We start from the raw sequence: 9,748 nt of genomic DNA, 5'->3' as shown, positions 1-9,748 counted from the left end.
CGGGCCGGGCCGGGCCGTGCGGGGCCACGGCGGGCCGCGTGGGGCCGTGGCGGGCCGCCCCGCCCCGCCCGGCGCCGCCCCGCGCTCCCGGCCCCTCTCCCCCCTCCCAGCCCCGCCGCTCCCCTCCCCCGCCTGACGTCAAGCCGCCAGCCCGGTGCTGGGTCTCCGCCTCTCATTGTCAGCCGCCCGGAGCCCGCAGTCGGAGCCCGGAGCCCCGCGGGCTGCGGCTGCCCGAGTCGCGGCGCGGCTGCCAGAGCCCGGGCTGCCCCGGCCGCTGCCCGCGCGGCCACAGCGCGCCGCGGGCGGCGGGGACGGCGCCGGCCGCCCAGGTAGGCGGAGGTGGGCGCTGCGGCGGGCTGGGCGCGGGGCGGACCGGCCGGGGCCGCCGGGGGCGGCGGCGCGGGGCGGCGAGGGGCCGCGGGAGCGGCGGCGCGGGCGGGGGCGGCCGGCGGGGCGCCGCCTGCCCCAGCCGCGGCCGCTGCGGAGCTCCGCGCCGCTGCCAGACTAATGGGGTGGGAAGGAATTCGAGGCATTCGCTTTGTTCGAGCTGCCAGCAGACGGCCCTTCCGAGCGGCTCCTCACGGCGGCGGCGGGCGGGCGCCCAGCGCCGGAGGGCCGCGGTCGGGGCGGCGCGGCTGCGGCGGGACCTCGCGCCGCCGGCACCGGCCGGCTGCGCCCGCGGGGCCCCGCGCCGGGCCTGCGCCGCCGGCAGCCGCGAGGGCTCCGCGCCGCTCCGGGGACCGGCCCGCGCCTCCGCTCGGCCCCCCCACCCCCCGCCGCCGCCGCCGCCGGGGCCGGGCGGGTCCCCGGGGCCGCTGCCGCCCGCGAGCTCCGGCTCCTCCGAAGGTTTTCAGCGAAAACGCACCGGCGCGCGGGGACTTCGCCCGGTTAAACGCAGCAACAAGTGGCGAATCCTGCGTCAGAAATAACGCTTTCGCTCAGACTCGCCTTCAGGGCAGGTTCGGGATTTGCTCAGTTGACTCCGAGGAATTTTCCGAGTTACTAAAGCAAAACCCTTTTTCCTCGTAGCGGAGACGGAGCACGGCTGCGGGCCGGCTCCCGCCCCTGCGGCCCAGCTGCCCGGGCCGGGAGGTCTGCGCGGGGTCCGGCCGGGGCCCTGCCGCTCCCGGGGGCTGCGGGCGCTTTCTGCCCTCGGGAGCATCTTGCGATCACTTTGTTCCGGGAGAGGCAGTTCCCCTTCCCCGGGCCAGCGTGCTCTGCATCAGCATGGGAAGCACGTAACCTTTTTGTCAAGCCCCTTTGAACCTTTCCTGGAATTGCTGCGAGTTTTCAGGAAGGATCTTAGACTACTTTCAGAAATTCATTGAAATTTTTTCGAGATAAATGCCAGTAAGTATGAAATGCATGTCACACCGTAGGTACCTTCGGCGTTGCATTTATTGGGTTCTCTTGATCTGTCCTCCTCTTAAAGTTTTAGTTTAGTTGACCTTTTTGAGATTCCCAGGCAATTCAGGCATGGGATCCCTGTGAATAAGCATCAGCATTTTTTTTATTGCTGCAGCTACATACTCCCTTTCCTGGTAGTTGTTTATTTATCTAAATTGTCTCTTTTTTTTCCCAGCCCACCCACCTTTACTGTATAATTAATAATGTTCTGCTTTTTCTATATGAGCTTTTCTGATGCTCTGCCTTTGTTAATCACTTTAGTCCTCTTTGCTCCCTCGTCTTTAGGGAATGCATTGATTTTTAACTTTGCAAAAACTCCTTTTCTTTCTTGGCATTGAATTTCTTAAAATACTGCCTTTGGCTTTGCCAGGGGTCCCATGTGCTGGTATTTGAGTCAAATTCTTCTTGAAGCCTCTCCAAGGGAATAGAAGATCTTTGGTGGTTGTCCATGGTGACCACACTTTCACTGCAAACTTGCATTTTTTTTGTCCTCTAATGCTGCATTTGAACCCCTTAAACCAATTAAATCAAGTTAAAGTGATCATACCAAAGTGACCAGTCAGCACATTAGAGTTAGGCCTGGTAGAATTAGATTTTAATTGGTGAGTAAATGCTGTTAAAATTGCCCACAAAAATCACTGAAAATAGTGCTAATAATTGCGGTGTGCGTTGATATTATTTGTTATGAAGTCTTTACCAGAGCAACTGTCTGGATAGTCTAGCACCTCTCATAAATGGTACCATATAGTGAAGATAGTAGAAGCGGGAAGTATTTTTACAACATTGGAGTTGTCTCAGGTGTCCAGACTTTGGAAAAGACATAGTTACGTACCATATGCCTACAGTCTCTTGGCTGAATTTCCTCGTCTACTAGATGGTAAGGAGAGAGAAAGTATTTGTCAGTACTTCCACTCTATGTATCAATACAAAACCGACAGCAATTAAACACTCTGATTAGTTAATAAAGCCCATTTCAATGGACGTAATGTGTTCTGCGGTTATTTAACAGCAGCGGTACTCGCAGAAGCATAATTCCCCCATTGTGTCGGGGCTCCGCGGCAGCGAGGATGGCCGCATTGGCTTCGGTGCTTCAGCTCTTCTTCACTGGACTGATTCAGCTTGTTCACGTAGCAGAAAATGAGCTGCTTTCTCTCCCCGAGTTTGTTTTCTGCCAAGTTAGTGAGTTGAATTGGCGCCCAGAAGGCTCCGAAAGACAGCAAGGGGCTGAGGGGCAGGAAGGCTTTCCGTGGCGGGGAGCGTTGCCTGTATCCCAGGCCGTGCCCTTGGCTGCTGAGCCTCGTCGAGGCCACCGAGTCCCCTTTAGTAGGGCAACACTGGGGGAGGAGGAGACTTTTAGAAAGTTGGTTGGTATATTCTTTTTGGATGTGTGGCTGTAAAGTCCGAAGCAAATCAGGATAAGGGGATAAGGAAGAACTGAGTCATTTAAGAGTAGGCAGGTTAACTAACTCTGTAATGCCTGTATTCTGCTCTGAGCGGTCCTTCAGCCTCAGCTCCCTCATAATCCTGTAAACGGTGACATTTTTTCACTCCGGTCAGGGCAATCTGACTGGATTCTACTTTATAGGAAGCCAAAGTAAGTTTTGGCAATATAATCTCTCTGCTAGCCCCTTTGGTTTTCTCTGTACTCTGAAAATTTGGCCAAATAGAGAGTGCGTTACTGAATACATTTGTTTAACATGAGTTAGCAAGTGCAGACAAAAATAGCTCTTGTTAAAAAAGAGTAGTCTCAAGTCTATCTATGACCAGAGATGGTAACATTTAAAAGCATGGTATGCCTTTAGTCATAATCCAAGCCAAGTTATTTTATTGCTTAAAATGGGTTAGTGAATACACTTTGTAGTGTGACCTTATCATAATATTGTATGTAGGCACTCCGAGATTGTGCTCATCCTCTGTGAAATCACTCCTTCACCTGCAGCTGTGGTCAGTTAGAAAACATGTTACATGTTTCACTTCTTATATATCTTTTTTCAAAAAGTGTGACTGGCATAACTGAGCCAAATCACAAAACGGGGCAAGTTTGATACAAGTATTAACCTCGTATTAAGCAAATAATCTCATTTAGGAAGCCATTTGCTTTGAGGATTCATGATGGTATATTTTTCACTAAATAGTACCATGCAGGGCATAAAGTTTATAGGAACTCTTAAAACACAGCAAAGGAAAGACAGTACTAGTTGCAGTAGTTATGGCTTTACTAATTATGTCTTCACAAGTCTAAGACCGTTACACATTCTTTTTTCTTGGCTAATGTTTGGATTTGCCATCTCAAGTAGAGAAGCGTAAGTGTTCTCAAATCCTTGGGGACGGTGATGGGCAAGCGGTGCTTGCCATTGCTTTGTGCATCTCCAGCACTAATGATCTGCCTCGTCTTTCCGTACTGTCGTTCCTTTTGCTTTAGGCATCTTTGGAGGGCTTTGATTCTTTCAGTTTGATTTCTTCTTTTCTCAGCAGTCACCAAAGATGGGGTTCATCTCACCTGCCTAGGCTCTGCTGTTTGCCCGGGTTAGTAGATGAAGGCAGACTTCTCTGTATGCTGATTCAGACTACCCGCTGCAGACGTTGTAGACGGTCACGTCTGTCTAGATTTGGGGGTTTAGAATTTAAATGGTGACAGGTTTAATTAGGTGGAAAACCTACAAACCATTCAGCACTGGCCAGCGTTAGGAACCTTCATAAATGCCCTGATGGTGAAGAAGCACTGCGAACGTGTACTTCCTTGAGGGTCAAAGGGATTTGTGTAGCTTCAGCTCACTGAGTGATCAAATATGAATTGCGATTGTATTTTAGCCACCAAAATGTGGCATTTTAGGCCTTTTTGTGTCTGAATTTCTCTTCGTAGATTTTTGGTGGTGATGTTCCACTGTAAGGCCCTAATCTCGAAAGATAAGCTCTTGTAAGGCACAGTTCAGACCAGCGTTCTTTAACCCTCATCGGGTGGAGCAAGAGGCGCGGGTGCAACAAGCAGCCTTGCCTAAGTGCGCCAGAAGTCTGCACAGGAGCACATACACTGTGGAGAGGCAGTTTATATTTCCTGCTCTGTCAGATAGCCCTAAGCAGCTTTTGGTGCTTGCTTGCAATGGCTGTATAGCAAATTTTACAGTTTCATTGCTGAAGGTGTGAGGTTCTCGCAGAAATCCAATCCTGGAGAGGGGAATGTGCTGTTATCATAAAAGGTTGAAAATAGGGTGATCAGCAGATTTAAATGAGTTTTAATGTTATGCTCGGCAATCGGCCTGCTGTGCAGTCTCTTGCTATGAGTGACGTGTAGCAGTGAGGAGCTGGATGAGCGTGTGATGATGGTGGAACCTGTTAGAATCCATGCAGGTAGCCCCAGGAAAGAAATCGCTCATTTATTCGCTTAGGAACAAGGTTGCCAAAATACGCAGCTATTAAGCATAAGGAAACATCAGCTGATAAGTTTGTTTCTGTATGACATATCAGGCAGATCAGGGGCTGATGCTCACTGCTACAGCTCTCAAGCTTGGAGGATGATTTTTGCATCATCTTTGGTTATAGTTTGCGGAGATGCTAAATCAGCGCAGATTGGCGTCACCACCAGAGGAAGCGGGTTTGCCCTTCCCTTGGCCCTGGTTGCTCGTTCTTGTCCAAGTGCCCTCCCCACCGTTTTAACCCAGAGTGCTTCCCAGGCCTAGTTTGCAGCATGGACGCTTTTGTCGGGCCAGGGGGAGGGGAGCGTGGGGTAAGAATGAGCAGTGAGGGGAACGGGGAGGGCAGGGCCATCTTAAAATTACAACTTCAATCTGAGGATCTGATCCAAAGTCTGTGAAGTCAGTTGTGCACCAATAGCGTTCCCTGATCGTATGAAGTATTGCCACTCGTGTGCCTGAGTTTGCATGTCCGTACCACCACGTTGCCTTCGTGATGGCTTCAGACGGCACATGCTGCACTGGCAAAGCTCCTGCTCTCACAAAGTGATACCTAGGTTTGGGCAGCCAGTAGTGCAGGCCTCATGTTTAGCGTCCTTTAGTGGAGAAGGTGCTGTTCTTACTGAGTCCAAGTGATTTTGGCCCAGTTTGTCAGATCTGTGCTGAATTTGGCAAACGGCACCTGTTTCCTTGTCAGAGGAACTCCTCAGCTCCACCACCTGGGGCCTCATCTATTGAACTTGCTTGGGTTTGGGCTGGCCAAGCTCGAGTGGGCTTCCAGGATGTCTGGGGGTCTGCCCACGTAAGTAAATACTTGGCGCAAGCTGGAGACTTCTTTATTATTGCTTCTTGGCCCATGGCAGCCTAATGCCAGTGGTTCTGAGCCACCTCTTCCCCTGAGCCACCCCGGCCCTCGGGGAGCGGGGTGTTCATAACGCTGCTGAGCTCGGTGCCAATGCCCGTGTTCCCCTTGAGGCAGAAGCAGCCGGGCTGGCCCAGCTCCATGGGCAGATCCCGCTTCTCGCAGATGGGCTTCTCAGTGTGGCAGGATAAAAGGGATCTATCTACACGGCGGAGATCAGACGCTCCCTCACCTCCCCCTCGCAGTCTGCCCTGGTTCAGGGAGGAATGTGCGGCGGTTCGGCCCCTTCCAGTCATGAAGGGAAAGTGTAGGCTTGAACGATTTTAATCTGTGCTGCGTGTACTAGCCCCTGCATGTAAACATTTATGGTTCTGAATTTACTTAGCTAATTGGTTTTTAAGTCAGAGATTAAGTCATAGTTTGACCTCCTATACAGCCCAGGCCATAGGATCAGACCTCACTTAGTATCAAATTAACCCATTAATTTAGCCATTTTTGAGGGTTGAAACTTTAAATTGCAAACTTCATGGTTTTATGGATTTAATTTTTTTTTTTTTTTTTTTTTTTTTTGGTGAATGTAAACAAGATTTTTTGCAGTGAAAGCCCGTATTTCTTGGTTTGGTGTTATTTGTGCTCACCTGCCTTGGAAACATGTTTGAGGGCTCCTCTCGCAAGGTAGCTCTCCGCTTACTGGTGCCCTCAGCTCCATCGCATAGTGCTGCATGCAGCACAGCGTTGTGGAGTCGGGAATAGCAGATTTTGCTGCAGTGCTGCACGTTTGTTAGTGTATTGCAGCAAGAGCTCTCGGACTTTGCTTTCACATCCTTTCTCCAAATTGCTTTTATTTAAATTGCTCTTGTATGCGTTATCTGGATTTTAAAGTGCAGCGCTGGCTTGTGGCTTCCCCATTGGGTTAGTTTGAAAAATCACAGGACACATTTCCAAAGCGGAAAGGAGGCTGCAGAGGCTCAAAGCTTGAGCTGATCATCTGATTTCACTGCAGCACTTTCAGCCGGCTTGTGTCTTTGAGGTGCCTCTGCCTCACGTGGGAGTGCAGTGGGTTACCTTAAAGGGAAAAATCTGATGAAACTGCTTCAAGGACTTGTTGTTACATGTGATATCTTAATGGAATTTACCAGAATAGAAAGGAGATTCCTGACCTAGGATCTGGAGCAGACCTGAAAAAACCTTACTTCTTCAGGTAGTGTGAATCATTTGGAAATATGGCTATTTTTAATGGACAGCAATAATTCCTGTGTGATAATAGACAACTATTAGTACTGCATTATGATGACAAATTGAACAGAGAGCAAACAAGAAATCATAATGAAGATTCTCACTGTTTATATAACATCCTGTATATCTACTATTTGGGCTTGTTTTTTAACGTTGTTAAATGCAATTAGTGTCTTAACATTAAGGTATGCTATATAGCACATAGCATAGTATTGATGTTTCTATGTGAGATTTGGCTGTAAAATGTCATAAGCTGTCTGCATATGCTTTTAAATTCTCTGCATGTTGCATTCAAGTAGCTTTTTGCACTGGGCAGAGCATAGCAATAAGAAGCACGGTTTGAAATACGGCATCTTTTTGTCTGAGGAAATAAATCCTCACAGAGGTACTGTGCAGGGGAGAGAGCACAGCGTGATCATTGGTGTTTTGGGAAGGCTACTAATTTGTGTATTTGTGAAGGTGAATGCGGGAGAAATGATAAGAACTGCTGGGGGGGGGGGGTCATTTTCCCACAGTGACTGGGAGGTGGGGCTCCTTGGATGCTTAGTCTCTCCAAAGTATAGACAGCAAACTTGAGCCTCCTGATACCTGTGTATCAAATATACATGCAAGACTGGCTTTAAGCACAGGCAGAGCAAAACAGCAACCTGCTGGGTGTAGAAACACAGTCATGCTCTGTTGTCTGCTTTGACTATTCTTAATGTCTTTTTGCTGTCACTGAGGGTGGGATGGCAGGTCCTCCCTGTACCAAGTGTGGCACCTTGAATACAGCACAACAGTCCTGGGGCCTAGGTCACCTTTCTCATATCTCTTCAGAGTAGCAGTAGTGGTAAGCCCATTTCTCCAGCACTCTTTCCCTGACTGTCTTATAACAGAAGCCTTCTCTGAAACCCTTACCCGCAGGACAGCACCGTTCAATTTTACCTTCATTGCTTACATTTTGGGCTGGTTTGCAGTGCAGAGCTCTCTTTTGAGAGATGTCTGCCCTGGGTTTCTCCAGGGACTTCTGCAACTGCCAGAGCTCCCCGGGTTGTGAGTGCTCAGCACAGTCCTTGCCTTGCAGCCCAGTTGTGCTCTGCTGCTGCATGAGAGCTGTGTGTGGTGCGGATGAATGTTAAGTTGGAGAAAGAGGAGCCACTGTCTGGCCAGTACTTTCTCACCTCAAAAATTCCTGTGGCTGGAGGCCACCCTGCACCCTCGGCCACATGCCACTGCGTGCTAACGCAGATTCATCGAGCAGCTTCTGTGGAGGTGGTAGGATACAACGAGTACCTTCCTCTGCACAGAAAGGACGTGGTGGGCAGCAAGTTGAACAGGAGTCAGCAAAGTGTCAGCAGCGTGGCAGTGAAGGCTGACTGCACGTTGGGCTGCATGAATACGAGCACAGCCAGCAGGTCAAGGAAGATGGTTATGCTCTCCTCAGAACTGGTGAGGTTGTGTCTGGAGTATTCTGTCCCAGGAAGTCGGTGGAGGGGCCACTGAAATCGTTGGGGGCTGGAGCACGTGGCACGAGAGGCTGAGAGGACCGAGCTTCCTGGAAAAGAGAAGGTGAAGGGAGGATATAATTACAGTCTTCATTATCTAAAGGGGTGTTATAGAGAAGATGAAGTCAGAGGTGCACAGTGAAAGGGTGAGAGGCAAGAGATGGAAGTTGCAACATGGGAAACTCTAACTAGACATAAAGGAAAAGAGATCTTCACTGCGAGACTGGTTATACACTGGAACAGGGCCTCAGAGGTTGTGGCATCTCCATCCTTGGAGGTTTTCAAAACTTGACTGAACACAGCCCTGAGTGACCTGCTCCAGCTTTGATACTAGCCTGCTTGGAGCAGGGGGCTGGACCAGGTTCTGTGATACTTGGGTTGACTTCATCTGCTTACTGGCAACAAAACTGGGACAGAAAACCGGGGTTTCCCACTTCTTCCCTCCTCTGTAGGAAGCAACAGCTCAGTGGGGGAAGCGATGAGGTCCAGTCTTGATACAGCCAAGTCAGTCCTTCCTTCCTGTGAAACATCCTTCCTTCCTTCAGTCCAGGGAGTCTAAGGGGAAAAGGACACATAAATAACAAAACAAGAAGAGAGGTTAGCCAGCCTGGCCCTGAAAAATGGTAAAGGGTGACCCTCTGCTGCTGTTTACTGCTTATGGTTGATTTTTCACTCTCCATTTCTTAAACACTGTCAGAAAAGCATGTGTCCTCTGTTGACTCTGATCTTCATTTAGGAAGAGATTCAGATAAATTGATGCTTGCCATTAAACCTGCTAATTCCCTCATCAGTATTTCATGTAATGCTTACAGAAATGTGCATGCTTCAAGAGCAACAGAGGGATTTTGTCCATCTTCTGTCCAAAGAGTACCTGTTATCTATTGTCCATCAGATGCCAGTGGACTTCTACAGTGCAACCTACATTTGCTTTTGAACTCTTTCTTGTTAATTAGGTATTTCAAGATTGCCAGTTTTTTATCAGAGTGAACCTGAGAATTTGGGAAAAGGTTTTTTGCTGGATAGTCACGCACTGGTTGGGCATCTTTAACCCTTTTGGCTTTAGTCCTGTGGAAAAGAGACTCACAGGAGCAGGACAAACTTTGAAGTTAGTGAGGTATTCAGCCCTGTCTGTGGGAGAAGTGCCTTCCCACTAGAAATCCTGGCCCACGCCTCTGATTCCAAACAGCTTCTTAGCTACGTAGTAAAGGAGGCAGCTGAACTCTAAGGCAGATCTTCCTGGGAAACTATGGCAGTTTTTTTGCCAGGTCAGTGCCCATCTAGTCAAAGGAAGCACTTTCTCAGAGCTAATGCGAAATAAATTGGGCTCCTTTCTGAAAGAGGGGTCAGAT

At 49.5% G+C, this 9,748-nt stretch overlaps 1 protein-coding gene across 6 annotated transcripts in view; it reads left to right on the top strand.

The window, feature by feature from the left end:
• Window positions 1–111: 111 nt before the first annotated feature.
• The window catches only part of LUZP1 (leucine zipper protein 1), a 49,795-nt gene continuing 40,158 nt past the window's right edge, over window positions 112–9,748 (top strand). For 3 of the 6 annotated variants that reach the window (XM_064524893.1, XM_064524894.1, XM_064524895.1), the window contains exon 1: window positions 113–329. The gene's annotated coding sequence lies outside the window, so the exon portion shown is untranslated. Of the gene's footprint in view, window positions 340–1,149; window positions 1,351–9,748 lie in introns of those variants that run through there. The other 3 variants (XM_064524898.1, XM_064524897.1, XM_026102489.2) reach the window with 3 other exon arrangements.

This window comes from Dromaius novaehollandiae, chromosome 23 (assembly GCF_036370855.1).
Source record: "Dromaius novaehollandiae isolate bDroNov1 chromosome 23, bDroNov1.hap1, whole genome shotgun sequence".
Lineage (NCBI taxonomy): Eukaryota > Metazoa > Chordata > Aves > Casuariiformes > Dromaiidae > Dromaius > Dromaius novaehollandiae.
This window is presented reverse-complemented; position numbering and strand designations above follow the sequence as displayed.